This window comes from Rattus norvegicus, chromosome 14, assembly GCF_021556685.1.
Source record: "Rattus norvegicus strain SHRSP/BbbUtx chromosome 14, alternate assembly SHRSP_T2T, whole genome shotgun sequence".
NCBI lineage: Eukaryota > Metazoa > Chordata > Mammalia > Rodentia > Muridae > Rattus > Rattus norvegicus.
The window spans coordinates 77,267,191-77,293,227 of record NC_141547.1 but is presented as its reverse complement, the minus strand read 5'-3'; the positions used below and the strand labels follow the sequence as shown (position 1 = coordinate 77,293,227).

Below are 26,037 nucleotides of genomic sequence, written 5' to 3'. Positions count from 1 at the left end.
CCCCATGCCCCCAGGAAACAAAGCAAAAGTTTCAAAGAATAAGACATAGAAAAGAAAAAGGCGGGGGGGGGGAGAAGAATGAACTAAAGAGTCCTGAGCATAGGTCCCCAGTGGCTCTTGAGGTCCTCTCCTCTTCAGGAGGTTTCTGTCCCAGGGAGCTCCAGGTGAGGACAGCAGGGACCAGGACACCCATGGAAAGCCCTTACATTTAGATTTGAGAAAGAATCTTTCCCCTCACTCCCTACCACAAGAAGTAACAGCTGAAGAGTCCTCTGCAGGGTTGGCCAAGGACCTCTCTAAAAAGTTCTAGACATGTTCCCCTGAAGCAGACTGAACCTGAAGAGGCAGGGCAGGTCTTGGCCTCTTGAGGATATCGTGACCTATCTGGATGTCCTCTTCTCTCTAAGTGTCATCACAGAGGGAAGGAGTCCATTGGAGTTTATTTTAAATTTTGATCAGAGGGCCTGAAGAACTGGAGCAACTCATGGAATCCCACCCCAAGAGCACCCTAAGAAAGCTAGTACCACAGGCACACTGAAAGACCCTGTCTTGTATCTATCTTGAGATATTTCTAGGGAGTTGATAAAGATATAAAATTTCAGCTATTTTCTGTTCCCCCCCATCCCCATAGGTGTTGCCCCATCAAATATACATACCGTTGACACATTGCGACCCCCCATTGCAAACCCCAAATCTTCCTTTATAATTTTCCAGGGCTGTAAGGAACTATTAATGAAGACAAATATCCTTTAGTTCTCCTCAAAGCAGATCCAAATGCTGTATGAAAGACTTTGGAGCTCAGGAGCTCCCCCTCTGCAGAAAAACTTCCCAAAGGCCAACAGGATCACAGACAGCCACATCTCTCCCTGCCTGCCCAGGAAACAGCTAAAGCAGGGTGGCACATGGGTAGGCATGAACCTTCACAGTAACAATGGGAAACATTTTTGTAACAAAGTGCCACTGTAGCAGAGAAGATTCCAAGAGCCAGAATCTGGACTGGAGATTGGAGGACAGTACAAACACGGTGGTACTGCTTTGGAGGCCTCTGAAGGAATAGATGGGGCTGAGAGAGCAGAGTGGAGAGGAGAGAGGGGTTCTCAGATATCCTTATCTTTTTATTCTGCTATATTACAAATAACATCTGAGCAGCTCTTGGGAAAGTGAAACTAGAAGCCATAGAATGGTTGGGTGGTGTCTTTAGGGTTTCTATTGCTGTGACACCATGACCATGCCAACTCTTATAAAGGAAATTGGAGCTGGCTTACATTCAGAGGGTTAGTTCATTCTCATCATGGCAAGAGACATGGGGGCATGTAGACAGACATGGTGCTGGAGAATTAGCTGAGAGTTTACATTTGGATCAGCAGGCAGCAGGAAGAGAGAAAGACACTGAGAGAGCATCTGAAACTTCAAAGCTCACCCCCAGTGACACACTTCTTCAAACAAAGTCATACCTACAATAGTGCCCCACCAACTAAGAGTGACAGTCTCTAGTGACCAAACTTATGAGCCTATGGGGGCCATTCCTATTCAAACCACCATAGATGGATGGATAGATGGAAAGATGGGAGGCTGATGGGTAGATGGATGAACAGATGGATAGATGAGTAGATTTGTGGGTAGACAGATGGGTAGATGGGTGGGTGGCTTGGTGGATAGATGGATGGATGAGTGGTTTGAATAGGTGAGTTTTACTGGATGGATAAGTGTATAAGTAGATGAAGGGATGGATAGCCAGGTTAACAGATTGGATAGACCACCAGACAGCTGGATGGATAGATTTATAGGGGAGTGGGTGGACAGATTGGTCAACAGGTAGATGGGAGATGTGTGTGTGTGTGCGTGTGTGTGTGTGTGTGTGTGTGTGTGTGTGTGTACATAGACATGTGGATAGATAGATGGGTGAATGGGTAGATAAAAGGGTGGGTGGGTGGAGGACAAACAGGAGGAAAGGTAGCTATGTGGGTAAAGGGAACACACTTTCCCCATGTTCCTTGTTATACAACATCCCCCTTCCATATTCACAAGTCAATATTCAAGGATCTCTCATTTTCAAAATTGCTGTCAAGCACTGATGTAGTTAAGGTTACTATTATGATGAAACACCACAATCAAAGCAAGTTGGGGAGGAAAGGGTTTATATTCGGTTTATATTTTCACATCACTGTTCATCACTAAAGAAATTGGAATGGGAACTCAAATACAGCAGTAATCTGGAGGCGGGAGCAGATGTAGAAGACACAGAGGGGTGCTGTTTCATAGCTTGCTCGGCCTGCTTTCATAGAGAATCCAGGACCATTAGACCAAGGACAGTGCCATCCACAATGGGCTGGGCTCTACCCGTCAATCACTAACTCAGAAAATGTTCTACAGGCCTGCCTACGGACTGATTTTATGATGGCATTTTCTCAATCGAGGTCCCCTCCTCTCAGATGACTTCAGCCTGTGGCAGGTTGACATAAAACTAACTTCAGTAAATTTGGACTTCATATACCCACTACTGGAAGGAACAGTCGTAGGAAGGAAATTCTGGTATATGCTACACAGTCCAGGCAAGCCTTGAGAACAGCCTGCTGGGCAAAAGAAAAATAACTTACAGAAAGAAAGGAATACCAGGGCCTGAGTTAGAGGTAGAAGTTAGTGTTTCCTAGGGATAAATTTTCAGTTGGCAAGATGTGGGTATGGCTACACAGTAATGTGGATGTGCTTCACCCATGGGCCAGTGTACTGAAAGTGCTGAAGCAGGTGACTTTCACAGTGCATGCATGATGTGTGTGTGTGTGTGTTTCCACAATAAAAACAGAAGGAAGAAGGCAGTGTTTTCTAATGCCTTGCAGATATTTTTATCAATCCACCCTCAGGATTCATCCATCCTAAGAAGGCACCTTGTCCTAATTAGCGTTGGCTGTCAATCTGACATAAACTCAGAGGGAGCCTCAGTTAAGAATTACCTCCATCAGCCTGGCCTGTAGGCAAGTCTGTTGGACTTATCCTTTAATGATCAATATGGGAGGAGCCAGCCCGCCGTGGGCAAAGCTAGCATTGCATAAGAAAGTAAGCTGGAAAAGCCCTGAAGAGTAAGCAAGTAAGCAGCATTCTTCCATGGCTTCCGTCTCATGTCCTGCCTCCAGGTTCCTGCTAGAATTCCTGCCCTGACTCCCCTCACTGATGAATGGTGACTTGGAAGTGCTAAGATGAACTAAACCTTTTGCTCCTCCCAAAGTGTTCTTGGTCAGGGTGCCTATCACAGCAGCAGGAAAACAAACTAGGGCGAACCCAAGCATCCATTCTGAGAACTGGTAAGGGAAGTTACTTCCTTTACACAAAGAACTGTCTGCCTTGCTTTGTTTGTAGTCACTAGAAAAGAACTATGACTGGGGGTGGCTCTGAGGTAGAGTGCTTGTGGAATTCTATCCCCAAGCACTCAAAAGCAGAAAGGAGAGAGAGGGAGAGAAGAGGGAGAGGAGGAAAAGAGGGAGGGGGAGAAGAGGGAGAGGGATGTGGGAGGAAGGGAGAGAGAGGGGAGGGAAGGAGGAAGAGGAGAAGGGAGAGAGGGAAAGGAGGGAGAGAGAGAAGGAGAAATAGAGAGAATTTTTTTAAAAAGAACTGAGTAGAATGGGGAGATGGCCCAGTGGTTAAGAACACTGGCTGTTCTTCCAGACCTAAATTTAGTTCCCAGCACTCATAGGGTAGTGTACCGTCATCAATAACTCCCATTCCAGGGGATCCAGTGTACACAGATTATATATGCAGATTATTAATAAACTCATAAGAAGAGAATAGGCCACTGGGGAAAGATTAAACTATAATCACAAGAGTCTGAGTAGTGGGGAAATAAACTGTACCTTTTCAAATATTCCTGAAATTCTCCATCACATCACTGTGTTTCCATGACTGTGAGCTTGTTACACAAGCATTTGGGAGGAAGAAGAATCTGCTTCCTTGAGCAAAGTAATTGTGAAATCACATTGTTGCCTGCATGGGCACTGGCTGCAACCAGAAGGCTTCCTGGGATATGAGCCTGGGGATCATGAGAGGACTGTACAGTGGGAAGGACATGGATGTGGTCAGGGAGAGGTGGACAGGTCATGAGGAACAGATACGGGCTATCTAGGACTAACAACACTTGCTGCTTTAAAAATACTTTAAATACTGCGGCAGTGGTGGCGCATGCCTTTGATCCCACCACTCTGGAGGCAGAGGCTGGCAGATTTCTGTGAGTTTGAGGCCAGGCTGGTCTACAGCAAGAGTTCTAAGACAGTCAGGGCTATATGGAGAAACTCTATCTTGAGAAAAGAAAAAAAATATTTATTTATTATTCCTTTAAATTATATATGAATGTATGTATGCAGTATGTATGCATGCATGTATGTATGTATGTATCTTGACCATCTTTACCCCAAGCCTCCAACTTTGGAGGTTATAAGTCTCTGAATCAAGTACTACCCATTGCAAAATGAAGCTTCTCTGACCCAAGGTTAGGAGCAGTGCAAATCTCAGATAAAAACTACGTATACTTATAAGGCGATTCGACAATATGACCCTTTAGCAAAGCATCAGCAGTGGTTCTCTGCGTGCTAGGGCTGATGGCATCTCCAGTTAGGGATTTTCAGTCAGGTTTATTGTATCAGGCCTGAATTTCCTCCTGTGAAGCATGCCTCAAACCCAGCTCAGAAAGTGGTTGGCCACCAGCATAACTGTTAAGACACTGTTATGAGATGACATTATGTCTCCCAAAGAGACGGGTCTGAGGAGGTTCACAGCAGCCTCAGGCCCTCAGACAACCCTCAGACTGGAGTTTATTCGTACAGATTCCTTCTTCCTGTGATAAACAGGAGGGTCAAAGAAGAGGACAAAGCTAAGTGCAAGACAGCTAAGAGTTTTTCAGAGCTGAGCGCCTCTGAAAAAATTCATCAGGCTTTCTGGGCTGTGGAGACAGACAGGGTCAGGAGTAGCTGCAGGGAGAACCAGGCAAGTGTTCTCTCCTAAAGGTGTCCGTGCTACTGTAGAATAACCGGATAGATCTGCATGGAGAGCCTGGGTGAGCTCTGACCCAGACTCCACTCTGGAAAGACCAGTGAATGAAGCGGACAGCATTCATTCCCTGCCCTGGGTGAGCTCACGTGCTAGCAAGAACAGGCCAAGATTGTAAACATGTCCAGAGAGAGCACGCATTTGTTTCATGACTAGCGTGGTTCTGTTGCGGGTTACTGTTCCATCCACCTATCAGTGTCCTCGGTGGAGTCAAAGAACAACATTCAAATCCAGAGAAAGAGCTAGAGGCGTAGAGCTTTGCTCTAACCTAGTGCTTCATGCAACTTGGTGGTGAGATCCCACCTAGGAGCAGCTGATAAGAAAAGTTCCTAGTGCCCTGAAGGGGGTGGGTAGCTGGAGCCCAGCAGCCTGGCCACCAGCCCCCGCCCACCTCTGACAGCAGGTATTTATGCCTGGAGACCTGGAGGCGCTGTTCTACTTAGAGTGACCTCAAGGACTGGCAGGCCAAGACGGTGTTTGGAGGAGGCTGTAAATTAAGCCTGGAATTCTAGGGATAAACATCTTCAGGATTTATTCCTGCGGCAGATCCCAGGAGGGTTGGCTTCAGAGTAATCACAAGGTCCAGACAAGGGTCTGTACTCTGTTCCTGAAGCCAGGGTGCTGGGAAGCCCCTCCCTAACATACACACCAAGAGAGATCTGTGTCCGAGGGAGGTGCTTTCAATGCTTCACTCTGGGAGGGAGCCGCTCTGGCCAGGCAGGACTCCTGAGGCCTCTGAGCTTCCAAAGTCTCAGAAATGCTTGCACTTTCCTGAATAATCCTGCAACCACACCTTCAGCCAGCGATGCTCTGTAGGATTCGAAGAGCCTGGATTGCAGAAGTTAATGGTGGGGGTGGGGAAGTTCTCAGAACCAACTGCAGATTATGGACCATACTTCCTCTGTCTCTACAGATCCAGGTCTTCATTTATAAAACTGGCTAAACAGGAAATTCTCACAATCATATTTAATATCTCTATGAGTTTGAAAGGTTCTCGCAATCAAGTATTATATATGGGGCTTGAACAGTAGGTTCACTTCCCCCTCAGCTCTAGAGGCCCCAAGTCTGTGATCCCTGGGGTCAGTAAGTTTAATTCCTCCAGTACCCTCTGTCCTTATCTTCCCAAGGAGCTGTCTCCTGGGGTCCTCACCAAGCCTCCCTGCCTCTTCATATGAGGACACCAGGCTTTTCCAACTTGAGCTGTTCTAAAGACCACATCTATTCCATGACCTCTGTAAGGGTCCTGTCTCTAAACTGTCACATTTTTATCCCTTTTAACTCTTAGGTCTAGGGGACACCCCCTAGACCCATCTGAGGCTATATAAAGTAGGTTTCTGGGAAAGAAAGGCTCACCCAGATACCACTATATGCTATAGGGGATGTCAGAGTCCCTATTACCCAGCCAGCCATCTTTCGTGAGAACCAATAAGGAGTTTGGGGAGGACTAGCCATCTCTCAATGTTAGTTCCTGGGATTCCTTCACCTACAAGGTTCTCAGCAGGCTTTTGGCCTATGGTTTAACACTGACCTACAGGCTTCAGGGTAGTGCGGTGGAAAGGCACCGGGGCACTGCTGGGAGAGAACAGACTCCGTGCTCATCAGATAAGGGACGACAGGGAAGCAGTACTCTTTATCATCTACTAACATACTCAAAGGCAGGACCTGAGGCCTCAGGCCTCTGTAGGAAGAAAGTGGACAATCTCAAGGGGATCAGCTACAAGATGTCAGTTTCTAAACACAATCCAGGCCAGACGCCAGGCATGAGCCCTGGAGCCTGCCTGCTGTGTGGCTGAGACAGGGTTGGGAGAATGAGTTAGTGTCTGCATGGGCTCTGGCTGCCAGATGCCAATGGTAAGAGTTCCCAGTGGGTTGATACTGAGTGGCACTCAAACAGCCAATCCAGCTACCATCATTCATTTTACCATTTGTTCATTCATTCATTCATTCATTCATTCATTTTGTCAGGTATGGTCACTGAATGTGTGGGCACTGGGAAACATTGGAAGAAAAAAAAAAGCAGAGTCCAGTCTCAGGACTCAGACAAGCAGAGAGAATCTTAGCAAGGATGCTGCCCACACAGTGGTTCCAAGTTAGTAAAGGAAATTCAAGCAGGAAGGGTAACAACAGGTATAGGGATGGGATTAGTCATCTCCCACTGGGGGTCAGTGCTGGCTGCTGGAGAGTAAAGAGGGCCGCCAGTCCCCATGCTTGGATGGGGAGAGCAAACCACTGCAGTGAAGCTTAGCATCAGCCAAGGGCACCAAACATAGCAGGCCTCCCTGCTGAGGGGCACTGGGATCTGTTAACTGTCCATTGATACTCAGGGTAGGGGTGGGGCTAGAGCAGCAGGGCCTGGGCCCAGAACTTCAGGTCACAAGAAGACTCACCCAGGCCAAACCTCCCTCAGAAAACCTACTGGTTTCTTCAGGGGCTGCTTTCTTCTTTTTCTTTTTTTAATTTTCTTTTTTTATTGGATTTTTTAAATTTATATTTCAAATGTTGTTCCCTTTCCTGGTTTCCCCTCCAGAAACCCCCTATCTCATTCCCCATCCCCTTCTTCTATGATGGTGTCCCCCCTCTCCACCCTCCCACCCCGTCCTGCCTCCCCACCCTGACATTCCCCTACACTGGGGGGGGGGGGTGTCAAGCCTTGGCAGGACCAAGGGCTTCTCTTCCCATTGGTGCCCAACAAGGTCATCTTCTAATACATATGCAGCTGGAGCCATGGGTCTGTCTATGTGTACTCTTTGGGTAGTGGTTTAGTTCCTGGGAGCTCTAGTTGGTTGGTATTATTGTTCAGGGGCTACTTTCTTAGCTAAAAAGACAATCAGGCCTCAGAGGAAACCGGACCAAATCAGGGGAGCACATCCCTGGCTCCTCCAGCATCTGTCCTCAGTGATAGGTTATTTCCCCACTGCTGGTGAAATGAGCCAATTCAAGCCAGATTAGATGATATTAAAGGCAGGTTTATTGGGAAGCTGCTCTCAGGAGAGTTCACTGGCCCAGGAATTGAAGCCAGGGGGAGAGAAAGGGCACCCACACAGAGAAAGAAAAGGAGAGACCAAAATGTCTGGATTATATAAGGAAGAGCCTCTGGGGGAAGGGCAGCCCAGATCCTGGTCTGGAGAGTTCAGGGGTGGGGGCAGAGAAAATGGGGTAGAGACTAAGGGATGCTGGGAGGATGTGGAGGCTGGTCTCCTTTGATGTGTAAAATATGTGCCTCATCCCACATCCCAGGTCCAAAACCAAACACCCAGAAGTGAAGAGGTTCTCAACTTCTCATGCCCTGTGTGGTTGGCCAGCAGAGCTTACTTTCTTCGCTAGATTGCTCTTCGTTCACTGGGTTTTCTGGAGGATTCGATGGCTTCCCTTCTGGGGAAACCGAGGCACTGAAGGCTATCAGTTACACCCAGGTCTCCTCATCGAGGCTTAGGAGGCTGACTTTCAACTTGGGCTATGGGCGAAGACAGAACCTGTCTCCAATTAGTGAGGGAGAAGCCTATTTAAAGAACCAGAAGAGGGGCTGGAGAGATGGCTCAGCGGTTTAGAGTACTGACTGCTCTTCCAAAGGTCATGAGTTCAATTCCCAGCAACCTCATGGTGACTCACAACCATCTGTAATGAGATCTGGTGCCCTCTTCTGGCCTGCAGTCACATATGCATGCAGAATGCTGTACATAAAATAAATAAATAAATCTTTAAAAAAAAACCTGTCCTTCTACAAAGTAATGACCCTGTGAGGAGACGGGAGGGGTCCAGAGGCCCCATCACTAAATGCTCTCTGGCTAGGAAGCAAGCGAGACCCAGGGGAGTCAGCTGGAGTGCCTGGGGTCTCACCACAATGTCTACCCTCAACTATACCCAGTTCTGGGGCTTGGACAGAGGAAGTCCCATGAAGGACTGAGTTCTGCTCTCAGAGTCTTTCTGTTACCAATGGTTGAGGTCTGGACCAGATAGTTCCAGGTGGTTCTGTTTTGATTGATAGAGTAGGTCACATTATCACTTTCTACTGTATGTATTGTTAGGTTTCAAACCCGGGACAAATGACTGGGGTACCTATTTAACATATCAAAGCAGACACTGGCAACAGGTTCTCCCAGCATCCCTCAGTCCCTACCTGTTACAGGGTCATCCTGGCTGGCATACCCTGCCCTCTACCCTAAACTTTCCAACCCAGAGGCCTGGGCTGCTCTTCCCTATATAATCCAACCATACTGGTTACCCAATCCCTTTGTACCTTTGAGTCTCCTGGTTACTGTACCTGCTTTCCCTGTTCTCCAGGCTCCCTTCCTTCCCTTTCCCCTCCCCCTCTCCCTACTGGTTTAGCTCAAGGTCATGTCCACTCTGAACTCTCCGAGGAGATGCCCAGTTTCTGGCTATGCTTTCCCATATATCTTCAATAAACCTCCTCCCCCAACATACCTAGGGGCAATCATACCATTCCCTTTTTATTTATATTTTTTTCATTCGCATATCTCTTTCTGTAATGCATTCTGATTTTAATCATAGTTGCACCCAATTATGCACAGGTATAAGATGATAAATAGGGGACTCTCCCCCTAAAAGTTCATTTGAGGACACAGCTTTGCCTTAATGCATAAACATCCCAAACTAGCCCAGGCTGGATTGATTCCCCTCCACCCTGGCCTTAGACTCAACTGGGATGTCTAAATAGAAACTATCCAAGTTTGATGGTTTAAAGGAAGGAGAAATATATTTCCATTGTTCAGGATGCGTGGGTGTTCACACAGCTTTATGCAGCTGGGGAGGGGTCTTACATTGCTAATGGGTTGTAAGGTACATTATTCTGAGTGGGTTGTATGTCTACAGTATGTGCAGGGAGAGCCTCTGGCTGCAAGCGCGTTATTGTCAGAAGGGAAGTGTACAGCACAAGCCAAGTGGAGTCCTAGGTTCCTGAGCCATCCCTTATGCTTGCCCACCCCACTTCCTATTGTCTGTGCACACAGGACTAACTAGTATTGAGCTGGGTTCAGGCTCTTGTTCTGTCACCCTCATCAACCTGAGCGCTGGGGTGAGGGTAGAATGCTTCTGAGCCTTAGTTGCCCCAAGGAGAATATTAGTTTCCAAATAATAGTTTAGAAAATGTCCTCTGCCACCAGCAGCATCAGGAAGACCTGGACACTCGTGAACATTTTCAAGTGTCATCCCAAGTGTCATCCCAGAGGCAGAACCAGACCCTCTGGGGACAGCTGCCAGCTGCACCTGTGACTCTTGCTCTGGGCCATCTGTCCCTAGCGGGGTTAGAAATAGACTCTCAGGCCCCACCCTAGCCCTACGAATCCGAATCTTCTTTTAGCCAGAACCCTAGGAGGTCCCTTGCACATTAACATCTGAAAGGCACAGCTTAAAGCCCAGGGACACAGAGATTTTGAGTGGCACCTTGCAGTCATAAAACTCTATCAGGAACTCTTGGGAAAAATCACCCAACCTTTCATTTCTCTTTCTGCAAAAACTCCCAGGCGGGAGGGAGGCCTGTCGGGCTCAATTAGGACTGTGAGTCCCTTTGATCCACCCCAAACTCCCGATAAGGACTCCGGGCAAGGGGCGCTGGGGGCAGACTTCTCCCAGTAAGGGGTGAGGGGTTCCCTCCAGGGGGCAGGAAGCCAAACCTGGCTCCTTCGAAAGCTCCACCGAAGAATGCCCCCTTCTCGGAGCCTCTGGAATTGGGAAGAAATTCCTTGCAAATTCCATGGCCACCCCTGGCCAGTGAGAAAATGAGAGTGCAGCCCAACTCGACGGCGCGGTGCAGCCTGGCTCCATTAAATGAGTTCAAAACAATTACCAGGGAACATGTGTTTCCTATGAAGGGAGCAAGTGTTAAAACGGATTTAATTTTCTTTTGTAAATAAAGAGGCCTATCCAGCCCAGCCTGTTTATCTCCCTGGGAGAGATGAAAGTGTTTCATCTGCCGGTAGCCTCTGCGCGCCTCCCCAGCAAGGCGGGGCCCCGCTATCTGTACTCCATGTGTTGTCTATCTATAGAGCCTCGCCATCGCGGCCATGTGGAACTGTTTGAGCACCATGAGGTCTCTTCTCAAAGTCTGACTCTTAGTTATCTACAATGGCGCTCCTCTCCCCCTCCCTTAAACATATTAGTGATTCATAAACAGGAAAATTAGTTGGCTGGGGGGCGGGGGCTGGTGGAGGTATTCATTCTGGCGGCGCCTGCTTTCCTGGGTTGGTAGTTAAAATAAATCATGGCTGTCACAATGGAATTCAGGCCTAAAAATCACCTGTAGGAATCCCCCCAACACACACACACCCGCACCCACGTTCCCCAACCCCACCCCCAGCATGGATGATCAAAGCTACCTTACTCCAGCTGGAGGGGGTGGAGGGTGATGCGGATGAGAATGAGATGCCGAGGAGAAAGACAAGAGGCAGTTTCAGCAGACATAAGGAAACATCCAGAAGTTATGGGGAAGGACTCAGGAAATTAACATCTCTGCTCTGGAACTGCACAAAAATGAGGTTGATTTAAGATATTAGTTTTTCTAATACAAAATATGATGAATCCCTTCATTCCGTGAGGTTGTCTTTCCACTTGACCTATCTGTGCTGGCAGCCAGAACTCAGGTTTGGGTTTTTGGATTTTTTTTTTTTTCCAACTGCAAATTTAATAAATTCCAACATGCCCAAACTTCCTGACTTACACTGTCCACCACTGGTATCTCTGGAAACTTCAATAGCTGGAGATAACTCGCACAGCCTGCTCTGCCTACCTTCTCGGCGCTCACAGTAATCCGGGATCAGGCGACTAAGCTTTCATCTTGAGAGCACTTAAGTTAATTACAGGAGGCCAGCGAGGCCCCGAGGAGCCGGTTCTGTGCAGCCCTCCTGAAGCCAGACATCATAGAATCCAGATGCAAACCCTTGGCAACTTAAGCCCAACAAATTTCCTTTGTCAAGAAATGCAAACAGCCCAACATTGAAGCCCAGGCTACTACAGTGAGTCGGCCTCCTTGGGACTAGGACTATAGCTCCCAGAGCCACACCCAGGCCAGAAGCTATTGAAATATGCTAGTGCCTACCTAGCAGCGTCTTCCACCCTTCCACCTGGGGAGGAGGGGTTACCAAGGGTGGCTCATTTTATTTTGAATGGGTTGCTGATCAGAACATGGCTGCCTCCTGTCAGTTGACCCCAATCCAAGGCATTGTCAGGGGAGTGAAAGCAAGAGACTGTCTCCACCTAGTTGGCAGGTTTCTTACTATGAACTTTGTTCCCAGACTTCTGCACCAGTCTCCCTCTGGCACCTACCAATCTGTCCTGACTTAAAATGACCCTCCTCTTGGATATCCCTCAGATACCATGACAGGGTCATCTGCCCCTGTTCTCCATCCTTGCTGCGACCTGTTCCCATCTCCTTTGTCATCTGAGATAGGCGGGCTTCTTTCTCCCTACTCCATTACAGTAATATCCACCTCTTGTGAGGCGGGGTGTCTTACACTAGGCAGCCACCCTGACTAACTCTGAGATCCTCTAGAACCATCAGCTCAGCAAGAGTTCTATGGGGTCACGTGAGGGAATTCTAGGATCAGCATCCTGTAGATGATCATGCCCTCAAAAAGGCATGCCCGTCTCTACCTGCTGTACCTGACTTGGAAACGGGACCTTCACAGATGCAGTCAAGATGGTGTGAAGCTCTATGAGGTCAGGGTGGCTCTAATCCCATGGCTGCTGTCTTTACAGGCAAGGGACACATAGGGAAGAAGGCTGTAGCAACCAGAGCATCCCTGAAAACCTGGAGAAAGCACGGCCAACAGACCTAGAAGAAACAAACGCCACCTCAAGACACCTGCTCGAGTTTCCCTGGCTTGGCTCTGAGCTTGCAGGGAGAGAAAATTGTGTCTTCACCCATTGAAAGGGTCGTGGCTGACACCCCACAACCAAGCACAGATTAACGAGAAAGAAATGTATAACAAATTTATGTAATAAGTTCCACATGATAGCCTTCAGGAATGGAGACCAAAGAAAATAGGAACACAATTGGAGGTTCGATGGCGCAGGCACAGTCACTCAGAGGGTACTGGGGCTCATGGGCGAGGGACCTCGCTGGTCCTGTTCAGTTCCTCATGGAACTCTGTGTCTTCCCTCCTTCCTTCCTTCTCTCCAGGCACAGGGCAGGCTCCTGACGAACAGGGACTGGAAGCCTGCTTTCAGGGAAGCTTTCTCACACATGTGAGTTCTAGGCTTCACATAAAAAGGCGGGAAAATGTTAGCATGACCCTCTGCCTCTGCTTTTCCTTGGTTTCCAACGTGTTTGGGGTTAGTCTGTCCTGTTCCCCATCTGCACTGTAAAGAATAAGGTCAGCATCTTCCTAGGCGCTGTCCATTCTGTCACTGGGACGTGGCAGGGCTTCAGTGTGAACAGGAGTCGTAGATGGGTATGACTGGATGTGGGTGTACACCCAACTGTACACCCAATTCATCCCACGCCTCATGCCTGACTCACAGGGGCCACCACTGGATCCCAGGGCATCTTCTGTGCCTCAGCTACAGAGAATCTTTACGGGACCTTTACAAGAGCTAACCCTGCCTTGCTGCCCCGGCCGTGGGTTCAGACTCTTTGCCCCTTACAGGCCATGAGCCCATAGTTCTTTCCCATCTGGCCAACTCAGTAGGCAAGACACATCCTGGAGGTCTTTGTTTTGGGGCTCATCCAACTTGGCTTAGGGTCTTTTCTGTGCCCCCAACACTGTCCTTAGCACGAGTTGGAGTTCAATGCTCTCTGTACCCATGAGCTCCTTATGCACAAATCCAACCAGCTGCAGAGGAAGTGTCATTAGCCCCGGGATGTATCTATACAGGCTTTTTCCTTGCCCGTGTTCCCAAATGAGTCAGGCATGAGGCGTGAGAAGAATCATACATTGTATTAGGATTCCTAAAGCACTCTAGAGGTGAAAACCCATGACAAGGGAGGGCGGGGTGAGGTAACTATTTTAGGGATTTATCATCAACAGACTTTGGCAGCCCTGAGGATCCTAGTACCACTTCTCCGTGGCAAAGCATAACCTTGAATCAGCCTGTAAAGTGCTGGTGTTGTAAGCCTCTCACCACTGCCCTCCAGCTTTCTGCCACAGTGTTGATGATGTGTTCAGGTGTGTGTTGAATGAATAAATGATTCCATGAGTAGGGGAGTAGATCTCAGGCTGGTAGATCTCAAAATGTGGGCCTCATCTGCAGCGCCCCTTCCTTTTTCTCAAGGATCCCGCCTGTGCTGGCTCCCTTTATATCAGCCTGACACACGTTAGAGACATTTGGGAAGAGGCACTCGCAGTTGAGGCAAATGACTACTCCATAAGATTGGCTGGTAGGCAAGTCTTTAGTTCATTTTCTTACACAGTGATGTGGGAGGGACCATCCCATTATGGGTGGTACCACATCCCTGGGCTGGTGGTCCTGGATGCTATAAGAAAGCAGACCGAGAAAGCCATGAAGAGCAAACCAGTAAGCAGCAGCCCTCCATGGCTTCTTCATCAGTTCCTGCCTCCAGGTTCCTGCCTTGCTTGGGTCCCTGCTCTGAATTCCCTTAGGAGTGGAGTTTTACCTGGAAGTGTAAGATCAAGTAAACAGCAACAGAAACCCTAAGATGCCCAGGAACAGAAAGAAGAGACTGCTTGGAGGAGATAAGTAGAGGACGGCTTCCTGGGCTACACAAGAAGAGCATCGTTATGGTTTGAATGTAGAATGTTCCCCCATGGGCTGATGATACAATAGTGGTGCTTTTTAGAAAGATTATAGAACACCAGAGATGGAGCCTCACTGGAGGAAGTGTGTCACCGGGGTGGGAGGCAGACTTGAGATCTTATAGCTTGGTCCCACTTCCTGTTCTCCCTCTGTTTCTGGACTGCCACTGCAGCGTGGCAGGCCAGTCCCATGCTCCTGCTCTCATGCCAGGCCCGCAGTGATAGACTCCATCTCTGTGGAGCTATGAGCAAATATAAACTCTCTCCCTCACGTCAGGGTATTTATCTTCAGCAACAGGAAAAGGCACTAACAGAACTCCCGGAGGAAGGTACTCCTGGAGGAAGAGGATGGGGTCTGTGCGCCAAGGATGGACGGGGAAGAGTCCTTTGCAGCCTCGACCTGGAACAGGTGCAAGGTCACAGTCAGCAGGGTGGGTCTCAGAGGTAGCCAATAGGGAAGCAGAAAGGCAGTTATTCAAGGCCCTGAGGTAAGAGAGGGTTTTCTTTCTGTTAGGAAGAGCAAAGAAAGTGTGTGTGTGTGTGTGTGTGTGTGTGTGTGTGTGTGTGTGTGTGTGTGTGTTGGGGAACAGCCTGAGGAGATTGGCAGGAGCCCAGTAGAAAGGCAAGCAGGGTCTAAATCTGTTTCCTGACTCCACAGCAGGCAGCCCAGATTTTAGCTCAGCATGGTGTAGTAACGCAATGGCAGGCCATGAAACTGAGTTTCCTGGGCCACCGTAACTGATGGCTACTCCGAGAGTGACTTATAAGGACAGAAATGTGTTCCCTTAAGGTTCTGGAAGCATCAAAATAAAGGTGCTGGCTGGCTCTCTGCTTCTGGAAGCTGTGAGGTGTGATCCCTTCCAGGCCATTTATGGCTTCTAGGAATTCCCAGCCACCCCGGCTCTTCTTGGCTTGAAGACACATTCTCTGGTCTTGACTTTCTGATAGCTCTGGGGTCCACCTGAGTAGTTCCTGACAGTCCCATCTAGACCTCCCTAACTGAAAGTGCTTGCATCTGCAAAGAGACTTTTTTTCCCCCTAAATAAGGACATATTCACAGGGGGCTGCAGTCTAGACATTGCAGGGTCACAGGATGGCCAGTTCTAAGGCTACCACTGTCATCCAGGTGTGTGATGTCAGTGGCCTTGAAGGAGGAGTGGGCTTTGGGAAAGATTCAGAGGCATCAACAGGTGCAGAGACAGTCCCCCCAAATGCTCAGGCACAGGGCCAGGTAGGAGGGAGAAGCTGAGGATGCCTGACAGGTTTTGTCTCAAGCAACTGGGTAAATCACGATATAAAAACACCTTAATTTCATCTTATTTCTTACAAAAAGCGCCCTTCTCTCCAAACTCAATTATCCCAGTTTCCATTATCAGGAGGGACCCAACCTCTCCAAAAGGTCTGGTTCTCTGCAGACATTCCTTATAGCTGAAGAGCTCCAGGCAACATGAGAAGACCCATCTGTGATTGCTAAGTAATTGCTTTTCAGCTATAAAAGTAATTAAGAAATGGCACCAATTTCCCTAAGTGTAATGTGATTAAATCCACTGGCTTGGAAAATCATTTGCGATAAACTGAAGAAGCAGAAAGAGTGAGGCTCAGGACCAGTGTGGTATGAGGGGCTGAGAGCTCTCCTAGGCCTTCTCCTAGATGCAGGGTCAGGGCGGCCTTAGTGGGCTTGAGCTGTGGTGGGTCATGAAGGACAGTAAGGCCACAATGGGGCTGGCTTGATCAGGCTAAATGTGGGTTTCACTTGTCAGAACTCTGGTCAAGGGCAGAGACATAGCACTGACTCCACAAGGCCACAGGCAGCTCGGGCTTCAGTGGAGATGAAAGGGGTTAGGGGGAGATGGCTAGCAGAACCCAAAGAACGAAGCTGGGCAAGGACAGTGTCAGGCAAAGCCAGAGTCAGGTGGGACCAGGTTGTTGCCAGCTGAGAAGGCCATGTGAGACTTAAGCCAGAGCCCTTTTCGATGTGGCCCCAGCTGTTGGCTTAGGGGAAGCCTTAAGGCCAAAGAGACTCAGTCTAGTGTTCTATCCAATAGAAGGAAGCCCAGGTGGGCAGCTTGTGAGTGAGGCAGAGCTCTGGGCTCACACTGTTATGTTGAGCAAATTGCTCAACCTATCTGAACTTGTTTTCTTCCTCAAGAGAGTATGGCAGAAGGAGCTTCATAAATAAATGATAAAGACTAGACAGGTGGGCCTTGGGAGTTGCTGTAGAACGCTCCACCCACATTGACATCATCATCATCATCACTGTCACCATCCTCATCCTCGTCATCAGCCCCTTTTCCTCCCCCCCCCCCCCCCCATAAGAGCTCTTTCTTAGCTTTGAACATCTCCCAAATATAAAAAGAATGAGTTGGGGTTGGGGATTTAGCTCAGTGGTAGAGCTCTTGCCTAGCAAGCGCAAGGCCCTGGGTTCAGTTCCCAGCTCCGGAAAAAAAAAAGAAAAAAAAAAAAGAAAAAAAAAAAAAAAAAAAAAAAAAGAAGGAGTTGAGGCCCCTCCTTTGTGGAGTTCTGTGAGGATTTGGAGAGCTGTCAGTCACGGTTTGGATGCAAACATCACTGACAGGCTGGGTTTTGAATACTTGGCTGATGCTGCTGCTGTTTGGGAAGACAGTGGAACCTCAGGATGAACTGTATCCCTTAGACCATGAGCCGAAAGTTGCTTCTATCAGAGATTCATCCGGGGCGACGAGAAAGGTACCTAAGCAGAGCTAACTAGGACTAAGGATGGGCTGGCGGGGCTTGCCTGCAGCAGAGCCAGGCTGGTGCTGGCCTCACCAGGATAGAAAACTAGGAGGGAGAAGAAAAGAAGAGGCCCACAAGCCCTCCCAGAATAGCAGCTCAACCCTCTTGGCTGTTTGAAAGGTTCCGAGCAGGTGAAGCTGGGTTGCAGTTGGTAGAGCACTTGCCTAGCATGCATGGGGCTTCCGTCCCCAGCACAAATCAGGCATAACACAGGCACACATCTGTGATTTCAGGAGAGAGGATCGGAAGTTCGAAGTCAACCTCAGCTTCATAGTGTATTCAAAACAAAGGCTAGCCCAGGATACATGAAACCCTGTCTCAAAAACAAACAAACAAACACCTCCCGCCCCCAGAAACCCAGAGCTCAGTTTGGGAAACTTGCCTGGCACACTATGAGCTGTCATATGAGCCTTTGAGATTTGTCATGCGTATTTCAGACGCATAGCATCTATATGCCAAGGAGCAGAACCTGGTTCGACTGACGAGCTACTCCACAGACCACCGGACAAGCTAGCTTCCAACCTCCTCCCCACTCAGATTTCCCTGCTGGGTTCTGGTCCAGGTTTCCCCACCTCCAGCCCTGTCTGCAGATATCCATCCAGGGAAAACTGTTCTGAATGCCTTGTCCCTTATCCCAGCCTGCTTTTCTGTTCTTGTGATAAACATCATGACCCAAAGCCACTTGGAGAGCAAAGAACTGAAGCAGGGACCAAAGGCTATGGACTTGCTCTCCATGGTTTGCTCAGCTTGCTTTCTTAGACAACCCAGTGTCTGGGGACGGCGCTGCCCAGGTTGGGCTGGGTCCTCCCACGTCCATCCTGGATTAGTTCCTTCTCTGCTGCCGTGATACTACACCATGACCAAGGCGACTTGCAGAAGGAAGGGTTATAACCCAGAGGTTTGGTTTATAACCCAGAGGGTGGGAGTCTATCATGTCGAGAGAGCATGGCCAGACAGGCACGTTGGCCAGAGCAGGAAGCTGAGAGCTCCCATCCTCATGAAGGAGCATGAATCAGAGGTGGGAGAGTCTTTAAATGCTCAACATCCGCATCTAATGACATTCTTTCTTCAGCAAGGCCTCACTTCCTACAGTGCCACCAACTGAGGCCCAGGCATTCAAATACCCAAGTAGCCTATGGAGGATGTTGATACTCTAGACACTATGGTTATTGACTATGAAATGCTTCCACAGAAACACACACAGACCAACCTAATGGAGGTAATTCTCCAGTTGAGGCTCCCTCTTCCCAGATGACTCTAGTTTGTGTTAAGTTATTAAAAATTAACCAGCCAGGGTGTGGTGGCACACACCTTTAACCCCAGCAGTGCAGAAGCAGAGAGGCAGAGAGGCAAAGGAGAGGCAGCGAGGCAGAGGAGAGGCAGAGGAGAGGCAGCGAGGCAGAGGAGAGGCAGCGAGGCAGAGGAGAGGCAGCGAGGCAGAGGGGCAGAGAGGCAGAGAGGCAGAGGAGAGGCAGGGAGGCAGAGAGGCGGTGGCAGATCCTGTGAGTTTGAAGCCAGCCTGGTCTACAGAGCGAGTTCCAGGACAGACAGGGCTACAAAGAGAAACTCTGTTTCAAACCAAATAAACAAAATCCCAGAAACACAACAAAGCTAACCACATCACCACCTTCAGAACTCTGGAGTCAGGCAAGCCTTCGAGGTGAAAACTTTTCTCAGTTCTGTTAGCTAGCCCTTCCAGCAGATATTTCTGCAGTCCTGGGAGCCATTCCCTCAAGGTCCGGAACTACAGGGCCACCTCAGCCACTGTGTCCTGGCCATCGCATTTCTGAACTTCAGCACTGGATGACCATCCTTTGGAGCTACCCTTGGCATCTCAAATCTCTGGGGGAATTCACCCAAACACCTCCACAAGAGCCCAGGGAGATACAAATTCAGCGATAAGACCGGAAAGACGCACAGAGACCCTGTAGTCTTCCGCTCCAGCTTACCAGTCCAGAGGAAAGGCCATGTTTAGTTTGAAAACAACCAACTTTATCAGCATCAACCCTGCCTGCAATCTTCTCCGACAGCTGAGTAAACAGCTCTGCTCCACGAGCACCGTGGCTCAGCTCTGGCAACCCACTGGGCTTATCTGTGTCTCACCCCTCACCAGGCCAGCCAGCATCCCCTTCTTTGAGGTATATTCCTTCCCCAGAATGGCCCCATGGTTCCTGGAGGCCTGCCCTTGGCCCTGGTTCCTCCTTGTCCTTTTCTACTCTGATGCTCTCTCTCCTCATCAGCAAAGTAAGTATGCTCACAGCCTGTGGGCCACATCAACTGCAGGATTAAAGCCGACTGCATTATGGGCACATGCAGGGCCCAGAGAGCCTGGCTTCACTGCAGACAGACAGCAGGCTAGGACCAACAAGCTTGTGGCCACCACCGTTGCTTCCCACAGTCAGTGTGCCCTTGGGCACCTTCACTAACTCCTCTGAAGTTTAGCTTCTTCACTAGTGAACAACTGATAACAGAGAATAGTGAGATACCTCAGCAACTTACTGCCCTGTCAGAGGACCAGAAGTCACTTCCCAGCATGCACCATGTTGAGTAGCTCATAACCACCAGGAGCTCTGGCTCTCGGGGGTGGGGGGTGGGGATCCAAATCCCTTCTCCTGGTCTCAGTGGACATGCGAGGGCATCATATACATAAATAAAAAGAATATAAAGATTTTTTTAAAAGGAAGTGATGTTGGAAGCAAGCATGCTGGCATAAGCCTTTAATGCCAGCACTCTGTGAGTTGAGTTTGAGGCTACCCTGGTCTACATATTGAGTTTCAGGATAACCAGAGCTACATGGTGAGATTCTGTCTTTAAAAAAAAAAAGTGACCTTAAGGCAACTGTGGAGATGTGGTGTATGGCACTTTCTCTGGGATGGTCATTTATAACTCTCTCTCTCTCTCTCTCTCTCTCTCTCTCTCTCTATATATATATATATATATATATATATAGATAGATAGATAGATAGATAGATATAGATAGATATATAAATTTATAACTCTATAACTCTAGGGATGCATTCCTATAAGGAAGGGCTGGGAGACTCTCATAAAGCTTACATTTTCACCCTCACTCTTATAAAGCTTACATTGTCACATAGACACAAGGAAACTACTCAACATGTTCACATATAGAACTGGACATTTGTGCATGTGTCTATGTGTGTGCACCTATCTCTCTCTCTCTCTCTCTCTCTCTCTCTCTCTCTCTGTGTGTGTGTGTGTGTTTACATTGTTACTAGGTCTTATTTTTAATGGCTCTTTGTTTGATCATGCCATGTCTCACAGGTTCATGTGTTGAAGGCTGGGTCCCCAGCTGGTGGCACTGTTACGAGAGGTGCTGGGAACTTAAGGGATGTGGTTGGTATCCAGTTGATAGATGTAGTAGTTATCTTGACTGAATTGAGAGTCACCACGTAAGAATTTGGTAAAGCACACCTCTGGGTATGTCTGTAGGGTGTTTCCAGAGGTGAATGGATCCTCAAGGTATTCTAATCATTGGCTTCATCCATTTATGGACGCCAAACCTAAAGACCTAATCGGGCATGTGATGTATGCCCTGCAACTCCAGCACTCCAAAGACGGGCAGGAGATAAGGAGTTCAAGGTTATCCTCAGCTACATATCGAGCTCCTGGCCAACCTGAGCTATCTGAGACCTTCGGTGTGTGGAACATTAGGAGATGGAATCACATGGCCTCTGTCTCTACTAAGACACAGCAGAGTGACTCTTAGGGCCACCCAGCTGGTAAGTGGCAAAACTTGTCAGTCAGAATGCCCTGTCCTTCTGTCGCTCACACACACACACACACACACACACACACACACACACACACACACACACACACAAAAGCAGGCATGTGCATCCTCAGGACCTAACAAATCACAAACCCCAAACATCATGGACCAAAACATGAAATGCACCTGCTCTCTTGGGGATGGCTAGTGTCTCATCATCCTCCCATAGGATTTCTATCTTTTTATGGCTGGGTATACAAAACTTCTGATCTTGTGCTAGATTCTGTGGTTAAAATGGTTATTTCTAAACAAACTCCTTTTCTCCCTCCTGCTTTCCCTCCCCTCTCCCTCTTTCCCTCCCAAGATCAAAGGAGGCATTTGGGCCTTTAAGATAACATTCACTTGGAGAGAGATGGTAATATATAAGATTAATGAAAATTAACATAATCCCTCTGGGTAGAAGAGCTTTTGTTCAGTCGTTTGTCCTGCTGTTAATTATGCGTTAGGTGGTGATAAATGCTTTAAATCAAAGATGCCTGGAAAACCATTTAAATGATTTTCACCTAATTAGGTTCCCTGCCCATTCTCTCGAATCCCTCCCCAGTGCAATCCCTGCTTTTGACATGAACTTTGCAAAAGTCAGGGACCCTGAGCCGCACATGGAACAAGGAGCCATTCCCACCAGCAGATTTATTTTCTCAAACGGTAGATGGAAGATCAAAAGAAAGTTTATCAGGTCCTGTCTCCCTTTAGCCTGTCCAGCCAGACTTGGACAAGACCCTATCAACCTTGAGGCCCAACTCTGGGAGGGGCAGGGGAAGAGATGGGGGAGGGAAGGAAGAAGAAAGAAGGAAGAGAAGAGGAAGGGAGGGAGAGAGGGGAGAAAGGAGGGAGACATGAGGAGGAGAGGCAAGAGAGAGAGACAAGAGAGAGGCAAAGGGAGGGGGAGAGAGAGAAAGAGAGAGAGAGAGAGAGAGAGAGAGAGAGAGAGAGAGAGAGAGAGAATCCCCAACAGAACATTGTTAGATTAGATTCCGGAACTTCTGTAAAAGAGCCTGAGGTCAGAGGTGCAGAGGCCGGGTGGCTAAGAGAGCTGGTTAGTATATAATCCAGAGACCCTGGGGTCTGAGATTCATGGAGGTTTCCCTCATTTGTTAAACTCTTTGAAATTGAACAAGCTGTACATCTTAGAGGAACTGCTAGGGATAGAGTGGGCTGCAGGGACGGAAGGATGGCAGGAAGATGGAAGGATGATAGAAATGGCCCAAGAATGACAGGGGATGGAGGAGCAGCAAACCTCCCAGGATTTCTGCATCAAGAACCCCTTGGCCTGAGGCTAGGGCTATTATAAATCAGTCATTACCATTTGCCTAGCACGAAGGAAATACTGAGTTCTATACCCAGCATCACAAAAACAGGGCACCCCAGCACTCTAGAGGTGGAGACAGGAGGATAGAAATCACACAGTGAGTCGGAGGCATCTTCCTTGGAGCCTCTGGGATCAGAGCTCAGTCCTTTCCAGACAAGAGGCCTGTGTCCTCAGTTCTCTCCAGTCTCCACCAACTGAGTGGCCTCGAGCCAGTCACTTGGTGATGTTTCTGAGGCTCTTGGAAAGTGCAATGTAGCACAGCCCTTTGCCCAGAGTCTAGGAGGACTCCCAGGCAAGACACAATGGCTGTGCCACCTGCAGAGTGCCACAGGCAGCCTCTCTCTCAGGCTTGACCCGCCTGCCACCCGCTGGAAGCCAGAAGATACAAAATGTAGAATGAAGGAAAATTCCTTCAACTAACACCTCCTCTGGCTTAATAAAAACCAAGCCAGGCAGCTCGTGTGCGAACTGGAGTCTTTGTCACCGCTCTTCTCTTGGTAATAGTGCCACTCCCTATGAGCGTACGGGATAAAATATCCCAGACAAATCCTTCCCTGACAACAATGAGAGGTTTGCAGACACCCAGAGTCGAGATTATTTGGACATTTGTGAAACACGTCTGTTAATGATTTGGGATCCTAAGGACTTACTTTGAATTAATTCCTTTTTTAAAGGGCGGTTTGGCTTCCCATGAAGGGGCAGACCCTGGATGCCTAGCCTCCACCTCACAGTAAATGAACTTTTTACAGGTTCCAGATGACGCCTGGCACCTGGCAGGAGGGAGGCAGCTCCCAGGGTCAGTTGCAACCAGAGTTCCCTCGGCCATCCCTGCAGTCACAGGGCAGAAGGCAATACCCTCCCAGGCAGGTATTTCAACAATGCCTTTGAGGAGCCTCTGGGAGCCTCAGCAGGAGCCATTGGGAAACTGAGTCCCAAACCTTGAGTGTCGCACATATACACTCCCGATCCCAAAGGAAGACTGTGCCCTTCCAGAAGGCCCTCTGCCATTCTTCCTGCGCATGCACGTGTGTGTGTGTGTGTGTGTGTGTGTGTGTGTGTGTGTGTGTGTGTGTGACATGGGTATGTACTGACACCTCTATAAGCAATTTGTCTATGTGGTGGGTTGAATAAAAAATGGCTCCCACAGGGAGTGGTGCCATTAGGAGTGTGGCCTTGTTGGAGGCTTTGTCAGTAGCAGGTAGGCTTTGAGGTCTTGGAAGCTCAAGCCGGCGTGTTACTGTCACTCCCTGCTGCCTGCAGGCCGAAATGTAGCTCTCTCAGCTACCTTTCCAGCACCATGTCTGCCGTCCACTGCCATGCTTCCTGCCATGAAGACAATGGACTGAACCTCTGAACTGTAAGCCAGCCCCAATTAAATGTTTCCTTATAAGAGCTGCCATGGTCATGGTGTCTCTTTACAGCAATAAAACCCTATAACGTCTACGCAGTGCATTGCTGTGCAAGCATGAGGATCCATGGTCAACCCCCAGGACCCACATAAAAAGTAGGCTTGGTATCCACGCTTGCATCCCAAGCTGTGGGGTGTCTGAAACAGGTGACCCACCGAGGAGCACTGACCAGGCAACCCACAGTAATTGGTGATAAGGAGACACTGACGTCCCAAGTCTTAGACAGCCTGGCTGCTCATCTTTGTAGAGTGGGTGTCTAAACTCTGGAATGACCGGCAGCCTTGGCTCTCCACCTACATTAACCTGCTGGCTGGAGATGTGATGTCAGACTGATATTTAGAGTGGAAATCCACTCTTGTCTTCTCAGATGTCGGGATCTCTGAGATGAAGCTCAGTTTTAAGATTCAGTTACTGTCTCTGAGGCTTGTTGGCCTCTGAGTGACAGCCAAGCCAGGAGCTCTAGCCTTCCCACTACACCCCCAGCTCTTGGGTCTGAAATGAGCCCTAAGCTGGGATCCACGCACTTCCTTTGAGAGCCTAGAGAGGAAGGTCTACCCTCTGTCGGGACACTTATCCAAGTGCTTCACAATTGTCTGTTTACATGTAGGTCCCTCCCACTAATACACACAGACACCCCTGACTGTGGATTTTTTCGCTACAGGGAATTGGATTTTCTGACCCATTAACCAAGCACAGAGTCTGGCAGATGGAAGGCTCTCGAAGCGGATGGATACAAGCTAATCCTGTGACTCCAGACATTTTTCATTACGAGACTTCTCCCATAAAGCAGGGCACACATCTTCACCTGATAGAAATTATGTGTCTGTGTATGTCGGTGGAGACAATCTGTGACAAGACAGCCAGGCTTTAAAATGCGTCTCTGATCTTAGCACAGTAGCGACGATACCTTTTCCATCTGTAATGCCAGAGGTTTAGCTGGGAATTCTAGACTGTCTCCCCACCCGCTAGCAGGATCCACGATTCACAGCGCAGGAGCACAATCCATTTTAGCAATGGGAAAATTAAGTAAGTCTCTAAGGTGATAGTGGTTTGAATGTGAAATGTCTGTCACAGGCCGGTGTGTTTGAACATTTGGTCCCCAGCCGGTTGGTGCTGTTTGGGAAGGTTAAGGAAGCTTTAGGGGGAGGAGCTTTACTGGAGGAAGTAGGTCACTAGGGGCGGGTTTTGAGGTTTTATCCCAGCCCCATATCCGGTCTTCTGTCTTCTCTCTGACTATAGATTGGAGGTGACCAGTCCCCGCCTCTCTTGATACTTTTCTTCTTCCCACTGGTGGTGATTTGTGCTACTCAAACTGTGAGCCAATACAAAGCCTTCCAAGTGGCTTTTTGTCAGGAGTTTGGCCACAGCAATGGGAAAATAACCTACAGGATGGTAGAAAGCCAGTAACCTACTGATTCTGGCGACACTTTGTTCCAAATCACCCCATCTATCTCAGTCACTGTCTGATTGCCAGGAAGACACACTATGACCAAGGCAACTCTTATAAAAAAAGCATTTAATCGGGGGCCTGATCAAAGTTTTAGAGGGTTAGGCCATTATCATCATGGTGGGGAATGGAGCAGCAGGTAGGCAGGTACAGTGAGCAAATTAGCTGAGCGCTTTCGGAACCTCAAATCCCATCCCAAGTAACACGCCTACTCCAATAAGGCCACACCCCCCAATCCTTTCCAAACAGTTCATCATATGGATCAAGCATTCAAATGTATGAGTTTATGAGCCATTATCATTCAAACCACCACAACAATCTTTCCAACGTAGATCTAGCTTTGCTAGCCCTGGTTCAGCATAAGAACTGGGAAAGTTTGGATGGTGCAGCATCCAAACTGTGGGCCTGCCACTTCATTCTCTCTTCTTTTTCTTGCAGTAAGGCTGAGGACCAAGAGGCTGAATGACAGCTAGAGGAATAAGGCAGAAGCACAGGCGCTAGTCAGCCCAGTCCCTAAAAGGCATCAGGGTATATCTTGACTTCCTTTCCTGGGCCAGTCTTGGCAGCAAATCTATGTAAGCTTG

At 48.6% G+C, this 26,037-nt stretch overlaps 1 long non-coding RNA gene across 1 annotated transcript; it reads left to right on the top strand.

Moving 5' to 3' along the window:
• Window positions 1–22,278: 22,278 nt before the first annotated feature.
• Window positions 22,279–24,879, top strand: LOC120096538 (uncharacterized). The gene is made up of 4 exons (XR_015637719.1): window positions 22,279–22,324; window positions 23,347–23,464; window positions 23,858–23,954; window positions 24,668–24,879. It is a non-coding gene; the product is annotated as an uncharacterized LOC120096538 (long non-coding RNA).
• Window positions 24,880–26,037: the final 1,158 nt, after the last annotated feature.